This window comes from Phacochoerus africanus, chromosome 10 (genome assembly GCF_016906955.1).
Source record: "Phacochoerus africanus isolate WHEZ1 chromosome 10, ROS_Pafr_v1, whole genome shotgun sequence".
In the NCBI taxonomy this organism is placed as follows: domain Eukaryota; kingdom Metazoa; phylum Chordata; class Mammalia; order Artiodactyla; family Suidae; genus Phacochoerus; species Phacochoerus africanus.
In genome coordinates this window covers 105,802,327-105,820,286 of record NC_062553.1, presented here as the reverse complement: position 1 = coordinate 105,820,286, position 17,960 = coordinate 105,802,327, and positions in this window count along the sequence as shown.

The window sequence follows — 17,960 nt, the reverse complement described above, 5'->3', positions numbered from 1 at the left end:
CTGTAAGCAAGCAAGTGCATTAATCTGAGGGAAAAAGAGAGGTGATAAAAGCAGGGATTCAGTAACATGGAAGCAGATAAAGAGAAATGGACTCTCTAGGTCTGTGGCCTGGTCAAGTTAACATTATGAAGCAACAGAAGAGAAAGGCAGTATTTATGAGCCAGTGTTTCCGATAATTGCTCATGGATTTTAGGCTGAGTAAGGAAGAGAATAAGTGGGGTGAGTCTAATATGAGGCTAATGAAGCTTAACTGCAGAACTCCTCACTTGTTCTGCCTTCTTCCAAGGCCCTAGGTGGGGGCTATAGCTATGTGTTAATACCTACGGTTGTAATTAAAAAAAAAAAAAGATATTTTAACAATAATTGTTTAAGTTCTCCCTTTTTAAAAATTTTTTTTCTCCTCCCAACACTTTGACTCACTATCCTTCAAACCATGTGGTATTCAATTCAACATAAAGTGAAAATGGATTGGGGATGTATCCTTTTATCAGGATTACTGTCATATGGGTATGTGGTTTGCAGGCACACATATATAGTTGAGTACTTAGTAGTTATTCTAATATAAAAATGTTTTCCAGGGATATTCCTACTACATACCATGAGACCTGACACAAAGGTGATGACCTGACACTGAGATATTAAAGTAGCCCAGAGGATTTGCAACAGGATAAATGTGGGTGGAGAGAAGACAGGTATAGAGACAAAACGCAGGGTGTCATTTAAACCTCTCAGCCTATGTATGAAAGAAATTTGATGCAGGTTTCTCCACATTTGACAATTTAAAAAAATCACTTGCTATTACTAACTACAATTTGGGAAGTTATTTATTTTGATAAGCTATTAATACTAAAAACAAAAATGTTTGACCATTCACTCTAGAAAAAATTCTTTCTGTTCTTTCTATGGAAAATTATATTATAAAACCAGTATTATAAAAAGGAAGTAATTACAACCGAAAGTATTAAGTAATAAACAAAAGGTGAGTCAAAGAGTTAACATATGTTCTATTTTCCTGGGTTTTTTGCTATTTGTGGTATTTTTCAATTCTAAATTTTGCAATTTGTTGAAATTTTTCTCATTTTTTACTTAATTATTTAGCTAATTTAGAACATGTATCAAGATTAATTTTTCATTTCTAATTTTATATTTGAATTCTTTATTCTTTATCCTAAGAAAGACCTCTAAATTGTCTGCAGCTCAGATCCTATGAAGTCTTGATCTTCTCTAGGAATAAATTTAAAAGAAGAGTATGGCATAACCAAGTTGATAGAATTCAATGCACTACTATCCCGATGTGGTAGAAGCATTCTTGGAACAGACATGAGGGAGGGAGTGATCATCAGTCAAAATCTAATGTCATTACTAACAATTTTAGTCACTTATTTTCACGACAATAAACCCAAAATACACTTTTGGTTTTCATATTCATGAGCAGATCCCTTTTAACTTTCAAATTGTTAATTAATTACTATTTTTTACACATCTGCTTGCATATTTTATCTGGAAGAAGAGTTAACACTTTAGATTAGATATAGAGTTTGGCTGATTTTTTTCTGTAAAGCTCCAGACAGTAAATAGTTCAGGCTTTTCAGGTCATAAGGGCTCTGTTGCAACTACTTGACTCTGCCACTGTAGCATGAGAGCAGCCATAGGAATTCCATAAATGAATGTGTGTGGCTGTGTTCCAATAAAACTTTATTTACAAAAACAGGCAATGTGCCTGAAGGCTCTAATTTCCTGACTGCTGAATTTGAGAATCTACATGTTCTTGAATTGAAATGATGGGCTGATCCTACCAAAATGAAGTTCAACAGGGATAAATGAAAAATCTAGCTCTTTGGTTAGCAAATAAAAACAAATACATAATTACAGAATGGAATAATTTGAATTAACTTCACCTTATGCTATGATAGTTGATAGATAGATAGATAGAAAGACAGGCAGAGAGTGATACGACTATATCTATCTTTATTTCCTAACTGGTTTGGTTGAACACAGCTTATGCTTAACAAATGACATAGTTGCTCAACAACAACAGTTAATTTACACAATCTTTACACTTTTAGCAGCAGAATGAAGAAGGAACATAATCATGAAAGGATCACTTCTAATTCCACATGAACACAAGTGGAAATATACATTACTTCTCCATAGTAATATGTTCATAACATCATATTTTTGGGGTATAGCACCTTTTCCACCAGATAAGTCTCAGGCATCAGAATAAAGGCACAAAGAACTCTGGGCGAAGTTAAATTTTCTGCAGGAAGTAAAAGGCAGAATGCAAAAGCAAAATCCAGACCCTGTGCATTTTTACTGAATGTAATGAAGGCAGATGGTGTCACTATTTCATATAGAGATGAGCCTCAAGGTTTTTTGATTGTGTAATTAAAGGGTAAAAATATAATGATCCTGTAGGAACACAGCAAGATGCCTGACTTTCAATAGGAGCCCCAAAACTGAGAGAATTGTTCTCTTTTTTTCTCAAGAGGTCTCACAGAACTCTTCATATAGAGGAGGTATAAAATAGGACAAAGCTAGAGTGAGTTTAATAGGAGCACAAAAAGTTGTTCAAAGAAATAAAACATTAATTATCCTCAAGTATATTTGTATAATATACTTGATATAGTATATTAATATGTTTATATTATATATAATATAATTATAGCTTTATAAGTGATATAATATTTCTTATGTAATTTTACAGCATTAAGCCTTTAGTATTTATTGATATTTTTCTAAGTATTAAGTTTTTGTATACTACTAAGGCTAACACTATGAGGAGAAATTTCTCTTATCTAAGAAAAATGCAGATTTGACACTTTTTTAAAAGGAATTTGTGGGATCATATTAAAGTTTGCCATCTAGTGACTAAAATCCCAAATTGCATTTAGCTCCTCCAAGGAAAATCCAGCCCTCAGAGCATAAATTACTCCATAGCAATTATGTCTTTAAGTATCATGATTTTTTTTAATCCCAATATTTTATACCTTTGAATGAGTGGCTTTCTTTCCAGCATGGATGCTTTCATAGGCTAGATACTTATTCCAATAATAATTCCCATTATTAAAACTTTTCCGGGAATTTCTCTTAAAAATTGCTCTCAGGCTTGGGTCACTATTAAAAAAGCCAGCCATGAAAGTTTAAATCAAACACACCATTTTGGTTGTTTTGTTTAAATTCACTACCTGACACTGTCTTTACAAGAAATAAATGATGCGTGTGTTCATGTTTTCCAAAGATGATGAATGTTGGCCCTAGAGAGATTTAGTAAATTACTCAAGATCACACATACTGCATAAGTAGTTAAGAATTTTAAACCAAATTCATCAGACTCAAAAAGCTCTACACTGTGTTACCTCCCATTTAACATGGATGATAGTCAGGTTCACATTGTATCAAATCTTGATTCCAATAAAAGTGTTTGACTAAAACACCACAATAGGAAAAATATTTAAACTAAGCACAATGAAAATAGTTGTTAAATGGAACAGTTTACATCCAAGATTAACATTCGTATTAATTCTGAATATTAATCTTAAATTTTATGTGTTAATGGCTGGAAAACTGGCCATATAGAAAATCCCAAAAGAGAAATTGAAATATGTTCAGGTGCCTCTCAAGCTGATTCCATTGATGACAAACACTCTACTGAGTAATAAGTTTTAATATTTATGTAAATAAAAAAAATTGCTGTAATACAGACCCACCTTTTTGGAATGACTATACATCAACACAATAAAATGCTATCAATACAGGAGCAACATCCCTGATATTCTGTCCTCTTTAAAGAATTGCCAGAATTTGAAGATCTCTGCTGTAATTTGGGTCCGAAGGTATGAAAATCCTGCAGAGTATAAAAATCGAACACCTTGACAATTACTTTTGAAGAAATGTTCAAATCCATCATGAAAGCTAAAAAGTCACTCGCAGAGAAAATTTCCTAGAATGATAATTGTGTATTAAAAGTTCTAATAAGCCAACAGTGTACTTCATATAAACTTCATTTTAACCTAAATAAATCACCAATAATGGAAAGTTAATCAATTTGACAAACTAACATTTTGAGTATATTTACTATGTATAAGCTAAGGGCTGACACTGATGATTTCTTTAAAATCTTAAAACAAATACATAGGTAGTAATAACATTTGTAGTGGATGGTGTGTTAAGCTACTCAGATGCCTCCATACCCCTTTCAGGATCAAGTAATTTATTTCTCCAGCGGCTCAAAGTATTGGCTCCTAAAGGCTTACACACTTGATTCTTTCTCTTCAAGAAAGTAAGATTTGCCATGAATTCCTACATTTAAATCATTTTCAGAATATAAGAGTATGAATGTCTTTGAATTAAGAAACTCAGAGTGTATGAAAATCTTAATGTAGGAGTTCCTGTCATGGCTCAGCAGAAACAAATCCGACTAGGAAACATGAGGTTGCAGGTTTGATCCCTGGCCTTGCTCAGTGGGTTAAGGATTCGGTGTTGCCGTGAGCTGTGGTGTAGGTCGCAGACATGGCTCGGATCTCACATTGCTATGGCTGTGGTGTAGGCCAGTGGCTACAGCTCTGATTAGACCCCTAGCCTAGGAACCTCCACGGTGTGGCCGTAAAAGGACAAAAGACAAAAAAATAAAAAACAAAAAGAAACAAACAAAAAACCTGAGGACCACTTAGCTTCTCTTACCAAAAAAAGAAAAAGAAAAAGAGAAATGCAAAGTACACTTTTGGACACAATCTACATGTACTGTAAGCATTAACATATTTATAGTCAACCATGTACTGAAGTTCTAAGCAAGTTACAATTGCTTATCTGATTTAAATATTCAAAACAAGAGTATTGATAGTAAGAAATGAACAAAAATAATGCGCAAATATTCACAGCATATTTAGTGAACTGTAAATAAACAAATGCCATCTTGCTAACAATTCTTAATGCTGTCTGCTTATAAAAGGGAGGGAATCTATTGGGAAGTATAATTAGAAAAAAAAAAAATTCCCTCAACCCAGAAAACCTGTCCACAAAGGTAGTAGAGACCAAAAATTGTTATATTGTTGAATAAACATTAAACCACAATGTGATGCATACCATAAGCTACCTGCTAATAAATTGGGAAGACAGAGAGTTACCTTATTTTGCTTTGATGGTGGCACCCACCAGATAGAAGTTCACAGTCCACAGCTGTGAACTACAGCAATGCTAGATCCTTTTTAACCCACTGAAGAGGGGCTGGGGATGGAACAAACATCTCTGCAGAGACTTCTGTACCTCTGCAGAGACTGTTGCTACAGGATTCTTAACCCACTGCACCGCAAGGGAAATTCCAGAAATCTCACTTTCTTACATACCCAAACAGATACAACTCATTATATACATTTCTCAAGATCCACAAAGATTAGTCCTCTGAGTAAAATGTAAGTAAGATGACTTGACGGCACTTTTTGACACAAATAGTTTACACTAACTCTACATGGTATTTGGGGGACATCTTCTGTGTCAGCTTACTGGTTTTATCCTGAGGAGAAAAAAAAGAAACTTATATTTTTATGACAAGAGGTTGTTTTGCAGCTTGGAGCAAGATGCTCACTGTAGCTCAACTCTGACTTTCTCACAGAAACTGGGAGAGAGGGACCCTATCTTTCTTGATTGTATTTCAAAGAGATGGTGCCCATGTCCTTAAGGAAAATATTCCTGGGTCACAACTCTGATGAAAGTCCTACCCAGTTTTCAAAAAAGAGGAGAAATGCTTAAAATTACAAACTGTCTAGAAAAATCTCTAAGAAAAGAAGAGGGGGGAAATAACAGATTTAAGCCTTTTAGTTTTACTTTTACTTTTTGTTCTTTACCAAGGCAGCAGTTAGGAAATAGTAGCTTAAGCAGATTGTAGTTTCAGGAAACCCTACAAACATTCTTATTTGCTTTTAACTCTTTTCTCCATGTTAATGAACCAATTCTCTTGGTATTCAATACCTTGCTGCTTCTAAATACCTTACTGAAACATGCTGTTTATTCCTTTTAAAGTATTTATCACTGGAGCCAAAATGACCTATTTTGTATAGAAAAAAAGTAGAGGAAAACAGACTCTTGCTTATAATTTGCCAACAAAAGTAGAAACTGCATAGGGTTGCACCAGGAATATTAATTACACTCAGGAAAAGAGTAAAAGAATGAAGACACCATTAGATTTTTGATATTTATTATTGTCACAGTGTGTAAATGCTTGACCTAGAGTGTTTTCCATGATTCTCTCTTAGAAATATTAACCTACTTCAAAGTAATGCAATGGATTATTGCATTTTTGGACCAAACCAGTATATTTAATGTGGGAATGACATATGTTTCACCCTGCTTCTCTACTCTTGAAAGTCGTTAATACTTAACTTAGTCCATTTAGAATTAATTATCTCGAGTCAGTGCTCCAATGACAATATTCTTAACCTACAGCCAGCATCACAGATGGCTGAACACAAATCTTTCTTTCTTCCTTTCAAACATAATAAATCTTTTCTCTTTGCAGAAAAAAATTATATACATCATAATCTATAGTTGTATCTTTCAACAATATAATGTACATAGATGCTGTAATAATAATGCTTGAGAGATTATGTAGAACAATAGTATTTTAAAAGATGCCACTTTCAGCATATACTTCTTTTCTGTTAAAAGACCCTCTACAGAACAAAGCTCAGAATCCCATGGAAATCAATTCCCAAATGAGTCTGTAAACCCTCAAGGCTACTTCCCTGCTCTTTTGTCACTAATTGTATTGACAGCTGGTAGTTCCTACTTGGAGACAATTTCTCTTCTCACTGCATATTTATTGAAACATACCTTGTTGTAGTATTGACCTTACACCATGAGGAAGCAGTGAATAATAGCAAACTCCCCTGGGTCCTGACAGATGGTTTTAGTATTCAGCTTTGCTGTCAGCATAGGACCTCACAGCATAGGCAAGGCAAAAGAACATTAGCCTCCAAAGGGAAAATGAAATGTTATCTGAATTAAAGGGGCAATGTGGCAATTCACATACACTATTTGTGCTTACTCTTGAATTTCAAGTGTAAAATATCTTCAGTTGCAAAATAATTTCCTAAACCTAAAGACAAAATACAAATGAGCCAAATATGTATACTAGTAGTGCATCATGCATCGCCAAAAGATTCACATAATTCTAAGGTCTGTCTTTAAGTAAAAATATTATCAAAATATTCATAATATTTTAATATAAACTATAAATAGCTAAACAAATAATTATTTATTGAATATACAAATTTTGTGGTGTTTAGGCAATGCAACCTTATTTACACAGAACATTGAAAACTTAATGAAATCATTGACTTTTTAATGGACTTTCAATGTCAAGTGACTGGATATGGTAGAATTTTATTTTATTTTTTATTTTTTTGCTTTTTAGGGCCACACCTGTGGCATATGGAGGTTCCCAGGCTAGGGATTTAATCGGAGCTACAGCTGCCAGCCTACACCACAGCCACAGCAACGCAGGATCCAAGCCTCATCTGTGACTTACAACACAGCTTATGGCAATGCCAGGTCCTTAACCCACTGAAAGATTCCAGAGATTGAACCCGCAACCTCACGGTTCCTAGTTGGATTTGTTTCCACTGTGCCACGACGGGAACTCCTGGATATGGTAGAATTTTAAAATGAAATTTTAAAATGTAACTCCTAAAAGGAGTATGTATTTGAAACAAGTATTTATTTTTTTACTGTTGGGTCATTCGAGGCACAGACTTGGGTCACACTTTCTTATTTAAAATAGTGGATCATCTATGACTATTCTTCCATCGCCATTCCCACTCTTTGCTTCCTTGTGTCCTGTGTGGACTCCTGTCTTTTACCTTATCTCTCTGCCTCCCTTCTGTTCTGTTCCCATCCATTCTTCTTTTTCTCAGCAGTGTTGTCTTTCCCAAAACACAGATCTGATTATGCCACTTACTTGCTTAAAATTTCCCAATTGTGCTCAATTTCCTAGAAAATAATGTTCAAGTATCTTAGCAAAAAATTCAAGACCTTTCATAATAGGGCTTCTATTTACTTTTTTCTATACTTATGAGCAATTCCCATCCCAAGCTTTAATGAATTACCCTATGCAAAACATATCCTATGACAATCCCCAATTATTACTGCAGTATAATACAATTATTATTTTATATCATTCTATAATAATACAATTATTATTGTATTATTGCCTCTATTGAGTGCAACTTGTTTCTCACCAACACATTGTGGCAAACATTGATGGAATGTTGGAGTCTTAGATTATATTATACAGCAAACTTGATGGGAAGTCGCTCTCATCACTACATAAAATTATATAAGACCCCCTCATCAGACCGGAAAGAGAAAAAGACTTTATAGTCTTAGAAGAAGGAAGCTGCCATGTTGTGAGAAAGGCTGGGATGAGGCCACATGGCAAGGAACTGTTGGCAGCATGTGGGAGCAGAGTGTGGTTTCTGGCCAAAAACCAGCAAGAAAATGAGTACCTCAGTCAAACAACCATAGAAAATGAATTATGTCTACAATATAAATATGCATGGAAGTAGATTCTTCCCTGGTCAGGCCTGCAAATGAAACTGTGTTATGCTAATACCTTGATTCCAGCCTTGTGAGACCATGGGCTGGGAATCCAGCTAAGTCATGCTGAGACTCTTGATTCACAGAAACCATGAGATACAAAAACTTGTGCTATTTTAGCAGCTAAATTTGCAGTAATTTATTTATACGGCAATAGAATATGAATACATGGCTTTAGACTCTTGAATTTAGCACACTTGTCCATACCTCCCGTCATCACTCATGCAGCTATGTCCTTCCAACCATCTTTGACTTAAAAATTCCCATGCATAGTTGAAATTCCAATTCATTATCTTCTAAGTTTTCTATGGTCTAAGACTTTGGAATCACTCTTTTTCTGGACTCCCGTGTAACTATCCTAGGTCAAATATAGAATCTTATGCAACTTATACTTGCCAAGTGCCTATTTCTCTACCTCTTTTCTTCCCATGTTTATGCATGTATGTAGGTGTGCATGCAAAGAGATATGTCTACAAATTATTAGTCTGAAATTGCAAAAGAGGGAACTTTGAATTATTATCATTTTCTAACATTAAGCATGTTTGTTACATTAAATGAGTATCAATAGTCACTTATAAACAATTATAATATAATGTATTCATAATGATAATCCTATCACTCATCAACACTGCATCCCAGACATCATGATAAACACTTTGCTAAACACATTTACATGAGAAAAATGTGATTACTCACATTTAAAGATTGAAAGAGATGGAATTTGAACATGCAACTGGTCTCGCAGCTGTTTTTAGATTCCCATCATCTCATTTATGCCTCACCTGTTTTTCAACCATGTTTCTTTGGGCCATCTCCCCTCTCTCACTACAGGTATAATGATGAGACAATCTCTCATGAATGTCAGTCCTCTTATGACCCAAGCTAGGCTAACCAAACTCTTCTTCATCTTGCAAATGCATAGAGTGTATGTGTGGAACTACTGGTGGCCACATCTCTGGATATTATGAAGGAACTACATGCAGACTGAAAATACATTAAGGAAATCAGAACTAACAAATGTAGCAAGAAACAGAACTTTGCCTAACTTGTTTGAGCTTCTGGATTGAGAAGTTATTGAAATGAATCTTACCCATGAGAGGTATATGGATTAGTAATTCCTTTTATATTTCCACTAATTTTTTGGATTTCTCCTGAAAAATACAGAGCCCAGTGCCTTTGTTTCAATAGCAAATGATAAAATTAGGATCTGAACTCAGCTCTGCCTGAACTAAAAGTTCATGCTTTAAAACAGTTTCTTTCTACCTAAATAGAATCTAAACTCTTAATAAGCATCCTGAATTAATGTTCTTATATACCATTATACCATCAACAAAATATCATAATTATAATAGCAATGTCAGTGGTAATTTATTGTGCACCTGTAATAAAAATTCTTATGGTAATACTATTTTATACATTATTTATCATGTACATTTTAGTTATATTATTATAGATTGGCAATAAATAGCTGTGAACTGATAAGCAGGGGTGAAAGCCTACACTTGACAAGTTATCCCTCAATAAAAAGCCAAATTAATATTTGGAGTTCCATGTAAGTTGGCCTATAGGGAAGTTAAGGACACAGAAAAATGCAGAATCACTATTAACATGTGCACTTCTAGTCATGCATATATGAAGCATTCTTTAGACATTTAGAGAAGAAAGGAATAGAGATTGAACCAGGACATAACAGTCATTGCAGGTACAAGTACCATTTTATACACTGCATTTTTCTCATGAGTATATATTTTTACAACAGTGTTATTAAAAAATAAAACATATAATTCTCATTTTTGAAGGGTTAATAATAATATTTAGATGTTATAATCCCATTTGTTAATGTTTTATCTTTAAGAATACCACAGGCCTGAAAGTGAATTTTTCCTACAACAGAGAAAATGCCATTTTGTTTTTTTGTTGTTCTTGTTGCTTTTTTAGGGCCACATATGGAGGTTCCCAGGCTAGGGGTCAAATTGAAGCTACAGCTGCCGGCTTACACCACAGCCACAGCAACATCAGATCCGAGCCATGTCTGCAACCAACACCACAGTACACAGCAATGCCAGATCCTTAACCCACTGAGCAAGGCCAGGGATCGAACCTCATGGTTCCTAGTCAGATTCGTTTCTGCTATGCCAGGATGGGAACTCCAAAAAATGCCAATTTCACTCAATTGTATGGATGGAGAAAGCACTAGCCTCTACATTTTTAATTTTCTGTTACCTTTCAACATAAACATTTTTATAATAATTTGGAGCATAAGTTATACACAATGTAGTCAACCAAATAGCATCATTGTCATTCAAATAATAGATCCATCAAAAAGGGTTTACGCATTTTTTTTTTTTTGCTGAGATGAAAGGCAATATGTTAATCCAAAAGCCTTTTTTAGAAAACCTGCAGAATAAAGATATTCAGCAAACTAATTTAAAATTAAAAGCAGAACTAGCAGCAAGGAGCAGTCTTTGAAAAACAAGTGTCATCTCAGTAGCTGATGTGCTTTTTTGAATTTCAATGTTTTTTTCTCTATTCATACTGAAATCATAAAAATCACAACAACAATTTTTTTGCATATAATACTTGAGTAATTCATCAAATAAACTACAATTTGCATCTATCAATGAACTGCAAGATATAATTTACTGAATCATATAAAGACTAGGTAAGTAGTGTCAGTCCTATGGTTAGTTTTAAGGGCTGCTGTTAGCATGTAGATCCAAATTCAACCATTAGTCCTATTTCTGCTCAAGTTTTATTTCTTTACTCAATGCAATGTAACAATTTTCTGATTAATGGTGAATACAGATAAACAGACTAAATATTTCAGAATCCTGTGGTGTTTATGATTCCCTAAAATAGCCAAAGTCTACCTGTTCATTTAATTTTGTGTTGTAGAAATAGATCAAGAAAAAAAATGTATTCAGAGTTCCCATTGAGGCACAGCAAAAACAAATCCAACTAGTAACCATATGGTTGCTGGTTCCATTCCTGGCCTCTCTCAGTGGGTTAAGGAGCTGGTGTTGCCGTGAGCTGTGGTGTAGGTCACAGACACCACTTGGAGGATCCTGTGTTGCGGTGGCTATCGCATAGGCCAACAGCTATAGCTCCAATTAGACAGCTAGCCTGGGAACCTCCAAATGCCACAGGTGTGGCCCTAAAACGAAAAAAAAAGTTTGCGTATTATCTAAAGTGGTTGGGAAGATTTACCATCCTTAGACCAACAAAGTTTTAAAATACAGATAGACACATCATATATGCAAAGGTTGGAAGGTACATAAAATATCATGCAAACCAACTCTCTCAATTTTTAAGAGTGGAAACTGAGTTCTAAAAACAAGCCTGACTTTCCTGGAGTTATAAGAAAACAGTTAACTTCTTGCTTCTCCCTCAGTCATACTCACTTGGCAAAAACATGAATGTTATGGACTGAGTTGTGTTCTTCTAATCAAGAAAATATGAAGTCCTGAATCCCAATACTACAGAATATGACTATTTGGAAATAGGTTCATTGCAGATGTAAGTAATTAAGTTAGAGATCCTACAGGAGTAAGGTTGGCCCTTATTCTAGTGCAACAGGTGCCTTTATAAGAAAACAGCCATGTAAAGATGGAAACATGCAGAGAGAACATCACTTGACTTGAAGGCAGATATAGGAGTTTGCAGCTATAAACAAAGGAATACCAGAGTGTGTTAGTAAACCACTGTTAGCTAAGAGGTAAAAAAAAGGACTTCTGCTATAGGTTTCAGAGGGACCACGGCCCCATTAACAGCTTAATATTTTACTTCCGGCTCCTAGAACTGAGAGCTAATAATAAAGTTCTGTTTTTTTAAGCTACCAGGTTTGTTTGACTTTGTTATAGCAGCCCTAGGAAACCATACGCCAAGTCAACCTACCTATCTATTTTTCTGTTGTTTGCATAGGACTACCTGAAAGGGTAAAGAAAATAACACACTTTGTGGATTTTTCTTATTTTAACTTATAACCGCAAAGTTCAATGGAACATTTCATAACAATCCTCTTACACTTCCCTAGTGAGTGTACTTTCCTACATATTACAAGAGTGATTTCATAAAATCTATACTTCTAAATTCTCCAACGTCCTCATCCCTTTCTCATCTGATGAACTTGTCTTTATACTTCACTGACGAAATGGAAGCATTTTAAATAGACTCCCACTAAACCTGTGCACATGCTCTTTGTCTTCCCATTACAGAGCAGAAATATCTCTGTGGTGCTCAAAGCACCTCTTCCCTGTGAATTCTTAGGTATCTATTCCCCTACACCTTAAAGATGTCAATCCTGGTTTCACTGCGTGATTTTTTTTTCTGTCCAATATCTTAAGGTCCTAATATTATTCTGTACTAAAAAGGAAGAAAATGCTAGCATTATTCTGTAAAAAACTAAGACAAAACAAGACTTCTCATTTAACATGAATATCCTTCCAGATATTCTCCATTTCTCTTCTTCAGGTAAAAACTAAAAAATTTGCAAGGACATCTCCATATCCTCATTTCCTTTTCACTTTTAAATCTTCGGCTTCTGGTTTCTGTCCTCTGCAATCACTGTAATATCATTTTAAGAAGGTTGCTAAAGTCCTTCACATTGACCGTTTTATTGGTTCCTGTTTGTAGTCATTATAAAATATTTCTTGGAAGTTTCATTGAGGTTTACCACTCTCTCCTTTTTGAACTATTTTCCTTGTTTGTATTTCTTGACTATGCATTTTATTAGTTTTCTTCCTACCCCCACTCTTATTACTCTTTTTTGCCAAATATATTCCTCCACATTTTCTCTCAGCGCTGTAGTTTCTAGTCCTTGATATTAGCAGCATCTTTCCAAAAAGATCTCATCTGGTCCCATGGCTCCACACTAATGATCTCCAAAATTATGGTCTACCACTAGAATCAACTCTGATTTCTAGATATTTATGTGGACTGTTATATTTATGTACCAAATTGCTTAAAATCCCCCATTAAAATTTTGATATGTACCTCAAATATAGCACATCCAAACTTAAATGACTCCCAAAAGCTGTTTCTTCTCCATTCCTTTCAATATCAGAAAATGTCACTGTAAACCAGATGCTCAGTCTAAAAGCATCAAAGTAACAATTACTCTATTTTTCTCTTCCCTCTTTCCACACTCTAATACAAGGTTTAGAATTGGTTACTACTTCAAAACCTACCTAAAATATATGCACTTGTCATTATTTCTGTTGCCACCAATTTTTCAAGATTGCATTATCTTTGGCCTCAATTTTTTTTTTTTTTTTGGCCATTCTCACAGCATGCAGTTCCTGGCCAGGGATCAAACCCAACCCACAGCAGTGACAATGCTGAATCCTTAACCACTATGGCCTCGATTTTTGAGGTAGCATTCCACACAAAACCCACAACATCACTATTCACCTTTTCCACAATCTGTTTTTCATAAAGGATCTAGACAAGCGTCACAGACTAGGCATCTGAAAGCCTATCTAGCCTGGAGACATTTAATTTTAATTAAGTTTGAGAGTCTTCAGAAAGAGAATGTGCCCTCCAATTTATTAATTACAGCCTTTCCCTTTCATTTACATCAAGCTTGTCTAGCCCATTATGCCACCTGTTTATACCCTAGAGTCAGTTGAGTTTGGATTCTGATCATATATCATATTTTAAAAATGTAAACCTATTTAATTCAATAAACTGAGTAAAGCACATTGCCCTCCCTAATGTGGGTGAACCTCATCTAATTTGTTGAAGGCCCAAATAAAGTAAAAGGCTAAGAAATAATTCTTTTTCTCTGCCTGACTGTCTTTGAACAGGGACATTGGTCTTTTGCCTTTGACTCAGACTGGAATTGTACAGCCAGCCCTCCAGGTCTAGTATTCTCAGGTTCTCCTGGGGCTGGACTCCTCAACCTCCATAATCACATGAGCTGATTCTTTATTATAAATCTCCCCAATATTCATTCATTCATTTCTCTCTCATATATATGTATCTATATACACATACCAATATTTATATAAATAAATACATATGCACTCACATATACATCCATATATATCTCCTGTTAGTTCTATTTCTCAGAAAAACCCTGACATAGACATACATTTATAAAAATTTACACATATACACATATTAACATATAATCAGATATGTTTTGCCTGAGGGTAAGTAGGAAAGTTGAAGGTGCCTTACAACTTATCCTAAGAATTGAGGGCACCCAATATAGTTACTGTGTCTAGAGTAGTCATAAATATGGAGTAACCACAACAGTTGAATAGATACTTTATATAATCTGTTCTTATGTCCAGAGTCATCCATCTTTCCCAGGAATGTGGGGAACAGTGGCCATTGGAAGTTAACAGTCCCATTCTGTCTTTAGTCCAGCTTCCCACAAACCCACACCACATCACAGAGGTGATAGAAGATGGCACAGTTATGAGAATAAGAAATTTTGATTTCTATACCATTATCTTCTTAAGGTAAGCAATATACATTCATATTTTTGTCATTATGTTTAAAAGTCACGCTGAGAAGAAAGTTTTCCATCTGATAATTAATATCCTATAAAAACCCTATGGTAGATAGGTATAACATAAACAACTGCTTCTAAGATTATGACAAATAATGAGGAATTTTCCTTTCAAAACTGAAACAGTTTTAAAATAAAAGTTAACCTACATTTTAAAAAAATACTATCTGTTAGCATTAGTCTAAGATCTTAATGCTGTATGATTTAATTAAGTCTCCACAAAACTCTATGAAGAAAGTGATGCTATTATCACTTATTGTATAGAAAACATGTTATCTGAGGCTGAAGAACTTATTCAAAGTTATAAAGTCACTGTGGTGATTCACACTTAGATACGAGGGGTTCCAGGGTCCCCATTCTGTGTTATCTAAATAGTCATTAAAAGGAATATGTTTAAAAATATACTTACCAATATTGATTCATACTTTCATCAATTTTTATTTATTCATATGCAAGCCAATACTATTACCCTCTTCTAAGAGCTTAGTCAGGGTATAATATTAAAATGAAATCGGACATCCTATTTTTAAAATATTACATGGATTTTTCCTTATCTAAATATATTATATATGCTTATTTTTAAAATTACAAAATTTTAAAAGCTTATGTATTAACACAGCTTATAAATTATGAGGGATTTTCTTGGAAACCTAAAAACTGAATATATGAATAAGCCAAGACTGTTTAAACCAGTCAAATCCCAAGCAACTTTGTAATTTTGTGCACTAGCTCAAAACATTCTGTTTTGCCTAATGGAACAAATATTTGGTAGCCACAGTTAATTGTCATTTCTGCTAAATAATAACATAAATATAAATAAACATTGGTAAAATGAATTTTGGTCATTTCAAAGTGGCATGGGTGTGAATTTCATTAATTGGTTTTCTTTTAACCTATTTTTACTTTTTAAATATTATCAAAGTCTGAAATTCTTTTTACAGTTCTAAAAAAATCCTTTGAACCTATAAATGGATGGTATATTATTCTCTTATTTTGAGAGAAATTACACAATAAGCCAAAATTCAGAAAAAGGTCCTCTTAAAATAGAGCCACCAGTGATCCAAACCAGGGCCAGTATTTTGAGGTAATTAGAAGTAATTAGACTTTAAAAATAATGAATGTAAAAGATCACTTTTTAGTGTTTATAACCAATTTATAAATAATATTATAAATCACAAAATATAAACTTCAAAATGTCACATCAAATAGCTAATGGAAAGCAATATACATTAGTATTGATTGAAGAGATAGTATCTAAATTATCTGGGGTTCCTATTGATTTCTTTTCAGAATATCAAATGTTCTTTATAACAAAATCAATACGGCACTTTATAAGACATTTGGCCAAAAATGAGGCCATTCTCTAGGCAGAACTTTCAGAAACATATTCATTTCATCCCCATCTGAATACCCTTATGTATTTGTTGATAAAGATATTAATTTGAAGAGTACAATGGACAATATATATTTGCAACTAAATACAGACCACTCAGATATTTTGCACAACAGTTTGAATATGAAAAGAGGCTAAAAGACAAGACAAAATATGAAATGAGAGATACATACCGACTATAGTATGTTTTGATTATTACATTAACAAGGTTATTTTATAAGCTATTATATTTTAAAGTATACCAATAAGCAAACAAAAACAAATAAACTGTTGATATTGTAATTCAAGTTTCTGAAAACAGAATAACTAACTACTGGCATTCCCATGTACTTTATGAAATTGTCTGGTATGAATAGAAAACCTATGGTAAAAAAATTAGTCTTTCTCATCCATATTGTGGCTGTTACAGCTTAATAAGATAAAATGAATTTTAAAAAACAAAACATTGTCTTGTGAAACCTGATTTAGTGTTTTACATTAAATAAAGTTAAGAAATGGGGTTTATACATTCAGGGATAAACCTGAAAGGTGTTCTATGTTTAAAAAAAGGAAATACGTTGACTAAAAAAAATTTTAAAGTCATTTAACTAATTTCAAAACAAACATTATATGACATTATTTTTCGATATTTTCATATTGTGTATACACATATTTATAATATTGTCAATCATGTAGTCAATAACAATGCTTGATTATTGGTTTTCTTAGTTTTAAATGACATTGTCACATAAATGCATAAGTAATAATAATAATAATAAACATATTAGTACATTGAAATCTAGTAAAAATTATTTCCAAGAGGAGAGAACATGGACAACATGCCATTGTTTACGTAGAATTTATAGTTTGACTCCACAGTTGGGTTTTACAAAGGAAGAATGCAGGGATTATAAAAGCTCAGGGGGCACCTAGTGTGAGATTCAATCTTCAGAAAGTGTGTTTTAAAGAAAGACTGGTAGGGACCCAGGGTAAAGAGAATTCCTCTATACCTGTTTGAGGATCTAGACTTCAACAAAAATGCTTAGTTTGTTTCTCTGTTATGGAGCCCATTTACAGAGATAAGATGGGCCAAATATAGGAATGTGCACATGTCTGAGTCATGCCCCGAGCTGTCGTTCTTAAGGATCTGCATCTGACAGAAAAAGACAAGTTGGCAAATGGAAAAATGTATTTTCAAAAATGTGATATAGAGATCTTTCTAAACCATCTGACTAAAGGTAGATATTGGTCCTCATATCTGAAACAGGACATATAGTTGGACAGTAATGCATTCTATTTGCATTCTAACACATGGAAGATTAGAGCCAAGAGTGAATCAGGCCAACAGAGAGACCATAGTTTGGCACTTTTCTTTTTATTGCCACACCTGCACCTGCAGCATATGAAAGTTCCCAAGTTTCCAGGCCAGGGGTTGAATAGGAGTTGCAGCTAAGGCCTCTGCTACAGCCATGGCAATAT